The 17,646-nt window shown below is 41.2% G+C and overlaps 1 protein-coding gene across 1 annotated transcript in view; it reads right to left on the minus strand.

Annotated features, from left to right (window-relative positions):
• LOC122563122 (lumican) overlaps positions 1–17,646 on the minus strand; it is a 409,094-nt gene that overhangs the window by 356,689 nt on the left and 34,759 nt on the right. Inside the window, 1 exon segment of the mRNA XM_087973534.1 lies at positions 15,559–15,724. The gene's annotated coding sequence lies outside the window, so the exon portion shown is untranslated.

Here is a 17,646-nt window from a genome sequence, read left to right on the forward strand (position 1 = left end):
TTCAGAGGGTGGTGGGTATAAGGATTATCAATCCGATTTGATGGTGAGGTAGAAACCTTCAAATGCTGGTAAGTGGGAGTTGATTGGGCAATTAGATTATTCAAGATGGTGCGAACATGATAGACTAAATGGCCTCTTTCTGGGTTGTAACCTGTCTTTGGTTCTATTTTATACACCACTATCATTAAAATGAGTTTCACTATACTGTAATCTTTAACAAAATTATGTATTAAATTTTAATTTGCTTATTATATTTTGCATTCTGGCTCCTAGATGACCTTTCAGTCACCTCAATTGTTTTATGACCAGTCGGCAATGTTTTGATGACACATAGAACTTTGTTCACTGTATATATCTCTTTACATCACATAAACAGAGTAGACCATTGCATATTTTCAGTAAATACATTACACAAGAGTCAAAATTTACATGTAAAACTTGTTGATGTTGGTACTCCATTTGAAATTCATATGCTTTGCCTCACTGGACTGTCTTTGTTAAATTCATTGTGGTCCTCAAAATTCAACCATGTTTAATGGGACAGCCAAAAACTGATGAGGCTTGCAGATGCTCATGTAAAGGTATGTCCCTATTAGTCACTACTTAAAGCCAAATTCTACAAAGCCTAAGTCCTGTCAGCAACACTAGCTTGCACATCTTTTCCAATATGAACACAATAGTCAATCTGAAAATAACAATAACCTACATTCTTGTGCAAGGCACTCTATGGGAGCATCTTATCAAACAAAATTTCACATTTAACCAAGCAAGTTTTTTATTGCAAATAGAGAAATGGAGAGGTGGAGAAGCTTAGGGAGGGAATTCTTGAGCCTGGGGCTCAGACAACTTAAAGCACAGTCACAAATGGCAGCTTAGTGAAGATTGTACGAGATGTACAAAAAGCTGCAACAGAGAGTTCATGATGGAGGATGCTGAGTATAGCAGGGATAAGTTCATGAATAGATTTGACACATGGATGAGAATGTCATCTGCAAGTAGAGAGGTGTTGGTTGAGCAGGATTTTTCTTTGGAGCAGGGAAGAATGAGGGAGGCTCTGATAGAGGAGCATAAGATAATAAGGGTTGTGGACAAAGTAGGTAGAAATCAATTGCTCCTCTTAGTCAAAGGGTCAATAAAAAGGGACCTAACTTTAAATTGATAGGCAGGAGGTATAGGGGGGATTTGAGGAAACACCTTTTCATCCAGAGTGTGGTAGGAGTCTGGAATTCACTGCCTGTGAGGCAGGAAACATCACAATTTTAAAAATGTTTTAAAAAACTGAAAGAACTGTGGACCCAGGAAATCAGAAACAATATTAGAAATTGCTGGAAAAGCACAGCGGGACTGAGAGAATCTGTGGAGAGAAAGCAGAGTTAGCATTTCAGGATTAGTTTAATTTGTCACCATGTTCGGCACAACATTGTGGGCTGTTTCTGTGTTGTACAACAATGTGTTCTATGTTCTATGTCCAGTGACCCCATCATGGTCCAAAGGACCTCTTCCGTACCATATGATTCTATGACTAGTTCAAGTTAGGATATGGATGGAAGAATCATAGCGTCATATGGCATGGAAACAGACCCTTCGCTACAACTCCTCCATGCCGATCAGGTTTCCCAAACTTAACCAGTTCCATATGCCTGTGTTTGATCCAAACCCCTCTAAGCCTTTCCTAGTTATGTACCTGTCCAAAGTGGGTTGGTTTAGCTAAGTTAGCTAGACGGTTGGTTTGTGAAGCAGTTTGATGCCAACAGCAGCTGAGGTTACCATGAAGGATTCTCTTTCTCAACCTCTCCCCTCGCCTGTGGTGTGGAGGCCCTCAGATTAAATCACCACCAGTCATTTTTCTCATTACAGAGAACAGCCCTTTGGTCTGATAAGTCTGGAAAATTGACTTGACCTGTCCAAATGTCTTTTAGATATCATAATTGTACCAGCCCCTACCACTTTCTCTGGCAGTTCATTCTATATATGCAAACCATCTTCTGTGTGAGAAAATTATCCCTCAAGTCTCACTTTAAACCTAGGCCCTCTAGTTTTTGACTCCCCTACCCTGAGGAAAAGATCTTGGCTATCCACCTTATCCATGCCCCTCATGATTTTATAAACCTCTATCAGGTCACCCCTAAGCCTCAGACACTTCAGGGAAAAAAGTCCTACCTAATCCAGCCTCTCCTTAAACTTAAATCCTCCATCCAGCTAACGTTCTTGTGACCTTTTTTCCAATTTAATATCCTTCCTGTAGCAGGGTGACCAGAATCCAAACGTGGCCTTACCAATATTTTCTACAGCTGCAACATATGTTGAATGAGCCCGGGTTTATGGAACTAACAACCTGCTTAGTTGATTGAAGACTGTCTCATGACTTGAAATGATACAAATTAAGGAGAACTCACAAGGCCAGAGTAAACCTTTACAGCAGTTCACTGGCCCTTGGGAATTTCTCAGTGGAGATTCAAAATTCCCAGAATTCCCATGTAGTCAGTGCATTGGGCCTCTCAGTCTCCAGAGAGCAGAAGAACTGGGCCAATTTGTAATTTGGAACACAGTGGAGCAGAGATCTATGCAGACCAGGATATTTAGGAGACAGTCTACTCTTTGCTAAGTTGTGCCTTCTTCACTGTTAGAGAGATATGCTGGATGGAAATAACACCACAAAAATAACTAACTCTTCCTGCAAGACAGTTGAAGGTGCAATGTTCACTTCGGGTTAGATCAATCTTGGATTCATATTTGTGTTCACTCTGCCCAAATCTCATTGCCATTTTATGTGTTCACAGACTGTTTGCTTTGCTTATCAAAGCAAAATGTATTTGGACTTTGGTTCCACTGCTGGGCTGGCTCATTTATTTCCTGCTGACAGCCACACCTGGCTTGACAAATGCAGACTGTCTGAGGCAGCTCACCCAGGAGAGAATTTTTTTTTAGTTGCTGAATCGGAGCTGTGTGTCAGCAAGGTAATCTGGGAGCCTTCACAATGGAACCTGATCCTATCTGCATGTACGTATCTTTCTCACAAATGCTTTTAACAAGGCATCACCAGATAGCAATCAAGAACCAGAGCCCTGGTCAATTTCTCCTTCTCTGAACATACCAAGGGTTTTCACCTCTGCCACCTCAGTTACTAAGAGCAGTTAATTTCAGCTAGGGATTGAGCTTTGAATGTTCTCAGTCTATATTATGCAATCCTAAAGCACAAGGTCTATTTATTTACTGCAGCAGCTTGACTAAGGAGAATGTCGTTAAAAAATTATACGTCACACTTTCAAGTCAATAGGAAACTTCACCGATTCATTGATTTGCACTATTTCATAACCCTAGTCATAGAGTCATATAGCACAAAACAGGTGAGAGAGAGTACTGCAAATGCTGGAGCTTAGAGTCAAGATTACAGTAGTGCTGGAAAAGCACAGCAGGTCAGGCAGCATCCGAGAGCAGGAAAATCGACGTTTCGGGCAAAAGCCCTTCATCAGGAATGAGGTTGGGAGCTTGGGGGTGGAGAAATTAAAGGGAGGGGACTGGGGTGGGGGGAAGGTAGCTGAGACTGCAATAAATGGTTGGAGGTGGGAGTGATGGTGATAGGTCAGAAAGGAGAGTGGAGCAGATAGGCGGGAAGGAAGATTGACAGGTGGGGCAGGTCATGTTGGAAGGTTGGAACTGGAAGGTTGGAACTGGAGTAGATGGGGGAGGGGAAATGATGAAACTGGTGAAGTCCACATTGATGCCATGGCGTTGAAGGGTCCCGAGGCAGAAAATGAGGCGTTCTTCCTCCAGGCGTCGGATGGAAAGGGAATGGTAATGGAGAAGGCCCAAGACCTGCATGTCCTTGACAGAATGGGAGGGGGAGATGAAATGTTTGGCCACAGGGCAGTGGGGTTGATTTGTGTGGGTGTCCCGGAGATGTTCTCTGAAGCGGTCTGCAATTAGGTGTCCAGTCTCCCCAATTTAGAGGAGACCGCATCAGGAGCAATGGATACAGTAAATGACATGTCTGGAAGTGCAAGTGAAACTTTGATGGATGTGGAAGGCTCCTTTAGGGCCTTAGACAGAGGTGAGGGGGGAGGTGTGGGCACAGATTTTGCAATTCCTGCGGTGGTAGGGGAGGGTGCCAGGAGGAGAGGGTGGGTTGTTGGGGGGCGTGGACCTGACCAGGTAGTCGCAGAAGGAACGGTCTTTACTGAAAGGGGATAGAGGTGGGGAGGAAAGCCATGGGCAACTGCATGGGCCCCAGCTACGCCTGTCTCTTTGTCAGCTATGTGGAACAGTCCATCTTCCATCGTTACACTGGCACCACTCCCCACCTCTTCCTCCGCTATGTTGATAACTGCATCGGCGCCACCTCGTGCTCCCTCAAGGAGGTTGAGCAGTTCATCAACTTCACCAGCACATTCCACCCAGACCTTAAATTCAACTGGACCATCTCTGACACTTCTCTCCCATTCCTGGACCTCTCCATCTCCATCAATGGTGACCGATTCAACACTGACATTTTCTACAAACCCATCAACTCCCACAGCTACCTGGATTACTTTTCCTCCCACCCTACTTCCTGCAAAAATGCTATCCCATATTCCCAATTCCTCCACCTCTGCCACATCTGCTCCCAGGAGGACCAATTCCATCACAGAACACACCAGATGGCCTCCTTCTTTCAAGACCACAATTTTCCATCCCACATGGTTGATGATACCCTCCAGCGCATCTCATCCACATCCTGCACCTCAGCCCTCAAACCCCACCCCTCCAACCGCAATAAGTGTTAGGGGACGTAGACCTGACCAGGAAGTTGCAAAGGGAATGGTCTTTACAGAAAGTGGATAGGGGTGGGGAGGGAAATACATCTGTATGGTGGGGTCCATTTGGAAGTGGCAGAAATGGTGGAGGATGATGCAATGTATCCGGAGCTTGGTGGGGTGGAGGTGAGGACTGGGGGGGTCCTCACCTCCACCCCACCAAGCTCCGGATACATTGCATCATCCTCCACCATTTCTGCCACTTCCAAATGGACCCCACCATACAGATGTATTTCCCTCCCCACCCCTATCCACTTTCTGTAAAGACCATTCCCTTTGCAACTTCCTGGTCAGGTCTACGTCCCCTAACACTCCGCCCTCCCCTCCTGGCACCTTCCCCTGCCACTACAGGAATTGCAAACTCTACGCCCACACCTCCCTCCTCCCCTCTGTCCAAGGCCCCAAAGGAGCCTTCCATATTCATCAAGGTTTCACCTTGACCTGCACACATATCATTTACTGTATCCATTACTCCCAATGCAGTCTCCTCTACACTGGGGAGACTGGACGCCTAATCGCAGAGTGCTTCAGAGAACATCTCTGGGACACCCGCACCAACCAACCCCACCGCTCTGTGGCTGAACATTTCAACTCTCCTTCCACTCTGCTGAGGACATGCAGGTCCTGGGCCTCCTCCACCACTGTTTTCTCAGCACCCAATACCTGGAGGAAGAACACCTTATCTTCCACCTCTGGACCCTTCCAGTCCATGGCATCAATGTGGACTTCACCAGTTTCCTCATTTCCCCTTCCCTCACCTTATCCCAGTTCCAATCTTCCAGCTCAGCACCGTCCTCATGATCTGTCCTACCTGTCAATCTTCCTTCCTACTTATCCACTCCACCCTCCTCTCCGACCTATCACCTTCATCCCCACCTCCATCCACCTATTGCACTCTCAGGTAGCTTTCCCCCAGCCCCATTCCCCTCCACCCCTGAGGCAACCAGCCTCATTCCCAATGAAGGGATTTTGTCCGAAACGTCGATATTCCTGCTCCTCGGATGCTGCCTGACCTGTTGTGCTTTTCCAGTGCCACTCTAATCTTAGCACGAAACAGACCCGTCAGTTCAACAAGTCCATGCTGACCATAATCCCAAACTAAACCAGTCCCACCTGCCTGCACTTGGCCCATATCACTGCAAACATTTCTTATTCATGTACTTATCCCAATGTTTTTAAAATATTGTCAATGTAGCCACATCCACCACTTCCTCTGAAAGTTCATTTCACACACGAACCACTCTCTGTGTAAAACAATTGCCTCTCATACCTTCTTTAAATCTTTCTCTTCTCACCTTCAAAATATGCCATCTAGTCTTGAAAACCCACACCCTAGGGAAAAGAGACTTTATCTATATCTCTCATGATTTTATAAACCCCTAAGAGATCACTTCTCAACCTCCTCCACTCCAGTCAAAATGTCCCCGCCTATCCAGCCTCTCTTTATAACTCAAACCCTCCATTCCTGGCAACATCTTGGTAAATCTCTTCTATAATGCTCCTTCAGTCTGAAAAAAGGATCTGTCCTGATATGTTGTTGAGACCATCACTATTTTTCTTTTATATTTCTCATTTTTGGTTTGTGAATTACAGTTGAGAATTAAACTTTGGACTGGAGCTTGCCTTTTAAAAAAAGAGGGGAAAATAAAATTCTGATGTTTGTTGTTGGAGACTGGCCTGGAAAGATAATGCAGATGAATTATTGCTTTAAGAATACTGCAGACAAGTTGGCACTGAGATATTGTTCTGCTCAGTGACTGCTGTTTTCTGCTTTCACAGGCTAATGTGTGATAAAAGATATATCAGTACAAGAGAGTTGATTGGCAAAATGAAACTAGTGTCTCATTACCTTTAGTTGTCTGCTTTCCTGTTGATAACACATGGTAAGAATTATGACCTTTCAGCTTATGGTTAAAAAAAGGTTGTATGAAAAATTGGAATCTATGCACTTACTTGTTGAATTCAACTGAAGTGGTTCAGGGTCTATGGTGGGTTTCAGGTTTGCAGAACAAGGGATGAGGAAGCTATGAACAGACCTTTTGTTGAGGCTTCTGATTACTATCCAAAGTGCATCACTGGAAAGTTGTGCAAATACATGGTGAATAAACAGAATGAAAGCTATGCATGAAGATTATGCCAGCACACATTTCTCTGAGTACCATTCACTTTGTTAAAAGAGTCAAACTGTAGAGGTATCTTTACGATATCGTAAACTACTAATGAAGTTGACCCATATTGTTGAGTGGTTTGTCCAAAGTTTTGCATTGGAGAATATAAATTTCCTCAAATTAAATAACTAGGTCCCCTTGGTTATTCACCCTTGGCCACAACAAGCTTCATTTTGAAAGGACCCCTTCCCTTTCTTCCAGACCCTTATGAACTTATGTTTTAAATACAGCCAATTTAATCAGACTTTTTGAATTTAAGAGTGAAACACCACACATAGAGATAGGTGAGAAACAAGAACTGAGTAAAAAAAAAACAAAAGATACATGGATCCATTTATGACTTGTCACTGAAGAACAAATAGTTGAAGTGTACAGCCAATGAAGTAAATGCTACTGGTAACATTGACATTGGTAGGTGAACAATCAAATTTGAGATTCTTGGCTTTGGTTGAAATTCTTTCATCTTAATTCTTGTTATTGTGACGACTGGTTGACTAGCTTCCAGCATTCAGACAAGAGAGTCCATTTGATTGTCTTGTTTCCTTTTTACCAGCTTCCTGGCTAGTTGAATTCCCAAATAAGTATATTTTATCATTTTCTTTATATGGCACAGGGATGTTTAATGGTTGTTCTCAAAGTTGCCTTTACAACACTCAAGCCCATACAACAGGATGTCAGGCTGCTAACACACACAGATCAGAGTTGAAGCTTGTTTTTAACTTCATTTGTTTTATATCACGAGAAGATTAAAGCTCAAGCATTTCTGCAGGAGATAGTTTCCTGCTGGGAGGAAGTAGGGTAGTCAGTCTCTCATCATCTCTTCTTTAGCAGGCTTTCTATTTGAAGCTTCCTTGGCATTTTATAGGTGCAACTTTCCATAATATTTTTCCAGATGACCATTGAATGTACATCCACAGTCATCTTGGCTGTATAGATACTTTTATACAAAATTATTTGGAGGTGCCAGTGTTGGACTGGGGTGTAAAAAGTTAAAAAAATCACACAACACCAGGTTATAGTCCAACAGGTTTAATTGGAAACACACTAGCTTTTGGAGCTCTGCTCCTTCATCAGGTGGTTCAAATTAGCTAGTGCTTCCAACTAAACCTGTTGGACTACAACCTGGTGTTGTGTGATTTTTAACTTTATACAAAATATAAGCTGTCAATAAAGCCTCATAGGTATCAGGGGTTTTGACCTGTGACCATTCCTTCAGCTGTCTAAGCCCAAAATTATGAAATTCCCTTCCTAAACCTCTCCATTTCTCCGACTCTCTTTTATTCTTTAAGATGTTCTTTAAAAGCTACCTCTTCACAAGATTTTCATTACCTAATACGTGACTCTCTGTTAAACTTAGCTTTATACGTATTCTTGTGGAGTGCTTGGGATATTTGACCGTGTTAGAAGTGTGATGTAAGTCTAACTTGCTAATGTTTGAAAAAAAAGCAAGGAAACATTTGCATCTATCATTCATCATCTCAAGACATTCCAAAAGCACTTTACAGGATTTGAAATGAAGCCACTACTTTACATCCAAACAAGAGGCAGGAGAAGGCAATTCAGCCCTCAAGATTGTTTTTACCATTTTACAAAACCATGGCTGATCTGATTATAATCTCAGATTCGCATTCCTGCCTAATTCGATAATCTTTAGTTTCCTTGCTTACCAAGAAACTATCCATCTCTGCCTGAAAAATATTCAAAGACTTTTCATCCATTACCCTTTCAAGACAACAGTTGTAAGGCAGGAGACTTGGGAGAAGATTTGTATACATCAAGCTCCCACAACAGTGTAACAATGAAACATAAATAGAAACATCAAAGATAGGAGTAGGATTAGGCCTTTTGAAACATTGATTCAAATTGATCATTGGTGATCATCGAGTTCAATACTTTAATCCACCCCTCCACATCTCTTAATCTCTTTAGACACAAGAGCTACATTCACCTCCTTCTTGAAAACACAAGAATTCTGGCCTCAATCACTTTCTATGGTAATGAATTCCACAGCTCGCTGCTCTCTGGGTGAAGAAATTTCTCCTCATTTCAGTCCTAAAAGGTTTATTGCTTATCCTTAAACTATGACCCCTGGTTCTGGACTCCCCCACCATTGGGAACATCCTTCCGACATCTAACTTGTCTAGTCCTGTTATTCCAGGTATGGTCTTATCAAGGCCTTGGATAATTGCAGCAAGAAATCCCTGCTCCTGTCCTCGAATCATCCTAGTTCAAAGGCCAATGTCCAGCTTGCTTTTTTAACTGCCTGCAACACCTATGCTTTTACTTTCAGTGACTAGTGGACAAGGACACTCAGGTTCTCATTGAACATTCCCCTCTAGAACCAGAGTGTGTTTGTTATAGGATTAATTGGAAGCACACTAGCTTTCAGAGCAACGCTCCTTCATCACCTGATGAAGGAGCTTCGCTCCGAAAGCTAGTGTACTTCCAATTAAACCTGTTGGACTATAACCTGGTGTTGTGTGATTTTTAACTTTGTTTTAGGAGTGTTGTTTAAGGGATAAATATTATTCAGGTCACTGGCAAGACCCCTCCTGAACATCTTTAAAATTCTACCCTGGATGTTTTGCTCATATTTATCCAACAGAAGTAGACTGGAGAATTTTTTTTCATAAGGATTTTAAAAAATCAAAGCAATGCATTTTTCTTTGCAGATCTGACAAGCTGACTGTGATTGTAAGTTCATTGGATTCCAGAGTATTTACAGGCAACAGAAATTTCATTTTGGAAAATGTTGGAGCTTTCCTTCAGTTAGCCATTCTCACAGAGTATCTTACTGTTTCCAGGATGGGATTGGCCGAAAATCCTCTTCTGCAAGTTATTTTATAGGAACTAAATTTTCATATCTCAAGCAAAAGATTGCTTAAAAAATTATTCACTTACGTGTGTGATCTCATTCCAATAAAATGCAAAAACCAAAGTGGTAATATCATTCAACAACATATAATAAACAGCCTAAGGCTATACAAGTTACAATGAAGCAAAATTTGACTCTGAGCCATATAAGTTTATTACAACACAGCAGCAAGACAAACCAAATCAGCTCCACTATCACTGGATTTGCAACACAGTTAAAGCATTCAATGATCTGCAAAATTGCACAATTGTTCCTATACAGACTTTGCAAATAACAAATCTTGGACACCAAGTTTATAATTGAAACAAATTTACAATGTATTATTAAGAATATAACTTTAGCAGAACATAGATGATCAATCTGACAATATAATTAATATCTACGATCTAAGCCTAATCTTCTTTGATTATAAATGCCCACACGCTGACAGATAGATGAACAGACAGATACAATTAAGTGATAAATAAAAAGAAAGATAATACCAGGCCTTAATGAAATTATTGGCTGATGGGTTATTTTACAGATATTCAGGACTCTGCATCTTGCTTGAATTCTAATGTCGCCTGTCAATGCTAACTGCTTCTCCTGGAATCTGGAGATTTGTAACGTATTTCTTACAGACTGGGGCTTTTTTCGCAGAATTTTCAACAAATTAATAACTAAAGAATAACAAAAAAGAGCAAAATGAAAAGGCCAGTCCAGTGCAACAGTTTCCAATGCAAAACCTAACTCCTGTTTCAAAACCTAGTTAGAGACATTTCACTCTTGGTTTTCACGCTCTTTCTCTGTGATTGGCTGGCCAGCCTTGGCTCTCCCTTGATGGATCAATTCAACATCCAACCAGTTGGTAGCATCAGAGCATACCAATATCTCAGTGTCAAATCATTTACAGTGTTCTTAGAGGAGTAATTGATCCACATTATCATTCTAGGCCAGTTCCCAAAAGCAAATATCAGTCTTTTGTTCTCTCGTTTTTTTTAAGAAAAACAAACTGCTGTTCAATTCTCAACTTCAAATCACATTTCCAAATCGAAAATGAGTAAAATAAAACAAAAATAGTGATGGCCTCAATAAAATCAGGTGAGGGACAAGGATGTTGGGTGGGGAGGATTTAGGACTGCAGAGTTTAGGAAATGACAAAACAAAATGTCTTGTGAATGCCCCTTCAAAATATTAATGCAAACATTAAGTTTGCCAACTAAGGAAATTTGGCATGTTCACAAGGACAGTTTTTATAAGTGCACCATAGAAAGCAGTCTATCTGGATGCATCAAAACATGGTATGGCAACTGGTCTTGCCAAAACTACAAGAAACTATAGAGAATCACGAACATAGCCCAGTCAATCACACAAATCAGCCTTCCATCTATTGACTCCATCTATACTTCCTATTGCCTTGGGAAAGCAACCAACATAATCAAAGACACTTCCTATCCCAGTTACACTCTCTTCCACCCTTTTCCGTTGGGTAGAGGACATAAAAGCTTGAATATATGTACAAATAGATTCAAGAATAGCTTTTTCCCTTTTAGCAGGCTTTTGAACCAACCTCTCAACTATTAATTCTGATCTCTCTTTCTGCACCTCTCTGCCACTGTAACACTGTATTCTGCACTCTGTTCTGTTACCTTGATGCATTTTGTATGGTATGATCTGCCTGTATAGCATGCAAAACAACACTTTTCACTGTATCTCAGTACGTGACAACAATAAATTAAACAGTCCATCAAGTTTCATAATATTAGCAGTCAAATGGCTGAGTTGTTCTTGTCTGCTACTTTAACTCACTTTTTTTTAGATGATTAGATTAGATTACTTACAGTATGGAAACAGGCCCTTCGGCCCAAGAAGTCCACACCGACCCGCAACCCACCCAGACCCATTCCCCTAAATTTACCCCTTCACCTAACACCACAGGCAATTTAGCATGGCCTATTCACCTAACCTGCACATTTTTGGACTGTGGGTGGAAACCGGAGCACCTGGAGGAAACCCACACCAACACGGGGAGAATGTGCAAACTCCACACAGTCAGTCGCCTGAGGCAGGAATTGAACCCGGGTCTCTAGCACTGTGAAGCAGCAGTGCTAACCACTGTGCCACCGTGCCGCCCATTATTTATCGTTAAGTGGTTACTTCTTCCAGTATAATCATAAAGAGACAACTGTCTATCAAATCTGCAGAATATCCAATTATTAAATAGTTGTCCATTCCCCTTAGCTTTTCTGCACCCATTTCATTACTTCATATTCCAAATTGTTATCCACTTCCTTTTTAAATTTATTGTGGAATCAGATTCCAGTAATGTTTCTGGGTGAGGTATTCATATGCTAACAATCCTCTCGCAGCAACAAAACAGGTCGGCTGAAGGGCATTCTTTCAAGAGCAATTCAGGATGAACAAGAAACATTAGCCTTCATTGCAATGGTCACACTCTCTTAAAGAATAAATCAATACTCTTAACTCTACCATTTAATTCCTCAGCCTTAGCTCCCTGACTTATTGGCTAATACAAATATTTCTCTATTTCATCATCAATAACTTTTAGGTTATTATTCTTAAATGAATTCTTCATTTTTAAAGTCCTCATTCTAGGTTCAAGTTTGAGCAACATATGATGGCCGTTTCTATGAATACATAAGGAAATGAACTAAAAGTACATTTGTAGCCTGATTGCCCTGATGGAACATACTATTGATAATCACTGCCTAGACTCTCTTCAGCCGAATTGTCAATTTTGGAGAATGCTCTTCAGAAAAAGTCACCTGTGAGAAGCAAAAAAGACAAGATGCTGATGTGGACAGGGCTTGTGTCTGTGAACTCAAAAATGAGGTGAACAATGATGCACTGTTGGATTGCCAAACACTTATTATGTGGAACTTTGAAGAGCCTTTCAAAGCTGGAAAACTAATCACTTGTTCGGTTTTCGACACATAGCTAGTGTATTTTCCATCTTCCCACAATACTACTTCAGTGAAAACGTATTTACTGTCAAGAACAAGGTAACAAATTGAAGCTGATATTAGGGAAATGTGTAGGATTTGTGCTTAATAACATGCCAGCACACTGCCAAGAAACAATGATTTTGGTGCCAAGCATTGTCTTTGTTCATTTGACTCTCTGCTGCATTGTTTTTGGTGAAACTGGGTGGGTCGACATAAATAAAGTCCTCAGCCCTGACAGGTTTTTTTTTGTTTTGTCATTCTGCCTGTGTGGGAAAGGAAACCAAACTGCTGTGGCTGCTGTTGTAATAACGTTCTTTATTTTCCAATGCACTAAGGTTCAGAATAACTTTCCAGTCCTTGGAGCCAGCCATTCATACTTTGTGGAACTTTTCTTGCTCCATGCGAAGTGTACCATTTGTAGGTAAAATGTTTTGACAAAAAAAATGCACAGGGACTCTTACCAAGTGTTTTTCCCTTAGTTTCCTGCAATTAGTGAACGATTTGAGTCACGGAAGCAACACGTCTTGTGTTTGCAGAGAAGATTGCCAAATGGCCCATTCTCCCAATCACTCCACATTGCTGGAAAATGGTTATGACCATGGGCTGGAGAACATGAAACGCTTGAATCATTCCCCCACCATCACTCCCTCCACCCCCACTACCAATTGGTCAAAGAGCCTGAATAGTACACTTAGTCCTTAAATACACATGGAAATAATTGGAGACAGTTCAATTGATGTCTGCAAATGCTTCTGAATCCATATAGAAAGCAGTAAAGGTTTGGAGAAAATTTAAGAAAGCATGGTGAAATGGTTTTCATGTGTATTTAAGAATATTTTTCCACATCACTACTAAGATTACACTACAAAATGAACTCAGATTCTTTGAGACATATGTACAGTTTTTATAGTGCAAGTTTTCATATGCTTATTTTGAGATGGTGATTTCTGCTGTGGATTTTGCCATTTTTTTTGTGCATCAAACTGTCTGTAACCACAAGCTCAAAACAATAGTTATGAGTCATTGAAGAGGCGTAATTAATACTGTATGTCAATGCAAGTTACAGCAACTGTCTCAGTCTGATTATCAGGTTGGCTCTGACCTAGAAAGTTCTCATTTACGCCTGTCGTGGTTATGAAATGCTGCAGCTGTAAGGAAGAAACACTGGCCCGCTGATGATAATACTTACACCCTGCGTCATTGTTATGTGCAAAGTCTATGGCTGAGTGAAACTGATCTAGCTCCAGGCTGTTAGATGATGAGATATGGATTATAAAATGGCTTTTCTCTGTGGGGAGAGAGGATGCGGGACAGTGACTCAGTACCAAGAACAGCCTGGTTTGTTGAGTTTTGACTGTGCACCACTGCTTTGTAAATTAACAGTTCAAAATGGCTGGAAGATTTCATAATGTCAAGACAATGCAGAGCTATTGGAGTATTAGGTTGTTCTTTTCTCACAGATGAACAATTTGAAGACATATTTGGAAGTAATGGGACTACAAAATATTGTTTCGATATCACAATCTTTTAATATGTATTTAACAAAATGGCCCATTTAACATTTTATTTTCATTCTTTGATTGGATATGAACATCACTAGTAAACAACTACTTATTCCCAATCCCATATTGCTCCTAAACTGAGTGGCTTGCTAAAGTGGCAATTAAGAGTCAACTATGTCACAATTGACTGGACCTGGTAAAGGTGACCAATGTCCTTTCCCTGAGGATATTTGTGAACCAGATGGATTTTTAATGACTATCAGGTACACCCGAATAGACTAGATTTCAATTCCTAGACTTCTCTTATTAAATGCATTTAAATTTCACCTGCCGCTATAGTGAGATTTGAACTAATACCCCAGGGAGAGTCACTGGAGAACTAAGACAGTATCATTACCATTGAACCACTGCCATCTGCCTTTATTGGACTGGCTAATCAGGCAGACTCAGAAGCATGGCACAGTGGGGATGTCACTGGACTAGCGATCAAGAAGCCCAGGTTTTGGGTCACAGGTTCAAATCCCATCATGGCCAATGTGTGTTGAATAAATAAGATGTCTCTTTTGGGCAGCATGGTGGCTCAGTGGGTGCACTACTGCCTCACAGCACCAGGGGTCTGGATTTAATTCCAGCCTCAGGCAACAGTCTGTGTGGAGTTTGCACGATCTCCCCCTGTGTGTGTAGGTTTCTACTGGGTTTTCTGGCTTCCTCCCACAGTCCAAAAATGTGCAGGTTAGGTGAATTGGCCAAGCCAAATTGCCCATAATGTTCAGGGATGTGTAGATTAGGTGCACGAATCAGGAGAAATGTAGAATAATGGGTCTGGGTGGGATACTCTTCAGAGGGTAGGTGTAGACTTGTTGGGCCAAAGGGCCTGTTTCCACACGGTAGGAATTCTAACTCTACTGTTACCACCTCCTGAGATTAACCAAATCCCAGAGAAAATAATTTACAGTCAGATTAGGGTTAGGATTAGTTTAGGACATTGCTATGAGTAATATTGGAGACAAATTATTGAGCATCTACTTTGACAAGTATTCAACATGGTGCTGAAAGCATGTTGTGATTGACAATAAAGAACCTGACATCCAGCCAATTAATGAAGAGACTGTTCCTTTGCTGATTTTGGTGGATGCTGAGTGATCAATGGCGGGATTTTGGTGCAATAGCAGTCACAGACAAGAAAATACGTGATGAAATCTTCAGGAATCTGCCTCAGTTGGATACAGCACTCCTGTTCACACTGAGCTGGAGTTCCACACGTGACATACTCACCAGTACCTCGCTGAATATCACAACGTTAAAACAACGAGTGTTCATGGGCTTTCCAATATGGAGAATTGATCACTGATTCCACTCTGTCTCATCCACTTTCCAGTCAGGTCACTTTGTTGTAATCAGGTACAGCAACCCTGGACAGGTTCTGGTTTTCCTTTCCTGTCTAAGGACATTAAGGCAATTATAGTTACGTCCTGTCATCTTGGGAAAGAACAATTAATGCACCACATTTTCGGAATTGAGTCTATCTACTGATAAATCTGACTTTGCCTTTATGAACTGAGATGCTCAAGAGCATTTTTTTTTATTCCTTCTATCATCACCTTCAAGACAACAACTGAATGGCCTTAAAGATAATTTGACTGAGACATGGATATCGTTTAGGCTTAAGCTGATAAATGGCAAGTGTTATGATCAGATCACAGATGACCCCCAGCTATTATGACAAAATTCTTGAGGGAGATTCCCCACCTTACTTTGGTTCCAGAAAGAATATCCCAAGCTATCAATTTCCCAGGTGAGGAGGAATGAGCAGGCGTCCTCATTCACTCGATCCCTCTGTTGGTCACAACAAGATTAATTCACAAGTAACCACTGAATTTACATTTATGATCGATTTTGGTCTGATGCCATTCTTAACATAAAACAGATTTGTAGTGGATACAGAATAATGATCCACATCATGACACAAGTAATATTTGTGCCACATAAATGCCAGGCAATGGCTATGTTCAACAAGACAGAATCTAAACATCTCCCCTTGACATTTATTGGCATTACTATTGCTGAAAACATTACTAGTAACATGCTGCAATTAGCTAAAGATTTCATTCTACCAGCTGTATAAATACTGTCACCATAAGAGCAGAGGCTGGGAATTCTGTGACAAGCAACTCACGTCCTGACTCCCCAGTGCCTGTCCACCAGCTGCAAGGTACAATTCAGGAATATAATGTAATACTCCCCACTTGCCTGAATTAATGCAACTCCAACAACATTTGAGAAGCTTGACACCATCCAGGATAAAGCAGCCTGCTTGATTGGCACTCCTTTCACCACTTTCAACATTCACTCACTTTCCCATCAATATACAGTGGCAACAATGTGTACTATCTAAAAGATGCACTGCAGCATCTCCCCAAAGCTCCTTCTGCAACACTTTCCAAACACATACCTCTTTCATGTAGAGGGACAAGGACACTCCCACAGAAAGTGGTTGATCCCTTAACATTATGTGTTTTCAAGATGGAGGTAGATATAGCTCTTTTGGTTAAAGGGATCAAGGTCTATGGGGAGGGTAGGGTTATTGTGTTGAGCTCAATGAGGAGCCATGATCATAATGAATGGTAAAACAGGCTTGGAGTCAAACGACCCACTCCTGCTCATATCTTCCAACTGGCTATGTATGAGCATACACCACAGGCAAGTTCTCCTCTAAGCCACACACCAATGTTCCTTCACCATCACTGAGTCAAAATCTTACAACTCATGTCTTAACAACACTCGCTGCTATAGCTATCGCTTTGTGTAATGTTGTGGTTCAAGAAGGCAGCTCACCATCAGCTTCTCAAGGTCAGTTTGGTTTAGGCAATAATTGCTGACCTAGACACATCCCAGGGAAGAATATATTTTAAAATTTTATCAGTTTGAGCCACAACTATCTATCTGGACAGCTGTAATTTCTGCAATGTAAAAAGGATGACCTATTTCTTTCAGCATTTTAAATGCCCAATTGATTTATATTCTTCTTTAATACTGATCACTGCTTTGCATGTTGCACCTCTGTTTAAAACATCAACATTTTTCACATTGTTTAATTGCATTGCTGCTGTATGATTTTATAAGACATGACACAACCTTCATATGCCCGAGAGCCCTATCTGCTTCCAGGCATCTCATTTCTGCTCTGCTGGTTGCTTATTGTGTATGGGAGGCAGCTCCACACAGTTGTCCTGACTGCAGTCTGTAACAGTTGGAAGTGAATGTGAATGTGAATGAGAGATCTTCCCCTCTGTGGCAAATGGCATCTAATCTCCAAAACACTCCCCACAATCATACCAAGCCGATTAGACATTTTGTCTTAAT

The sequence above is a fragment of the Chiloscyllium plagiosum genome, unplaced genomic scaffold (assembly GCF_037043375.1).
Source record: "Chiloscyllium plagiosum isolate Xiang-an unplaced genomic scaffold, Cpla_swu_hap1 HiC_scaffold_26, whole genome shotgun sequence".
NCBI lineage: Eukaryota > Metazoa > Chordata > Chondrichthyes > Orectolobiformes > Hemiscylliidae > Chiloscyllium > Chiloscyllium plagiosum.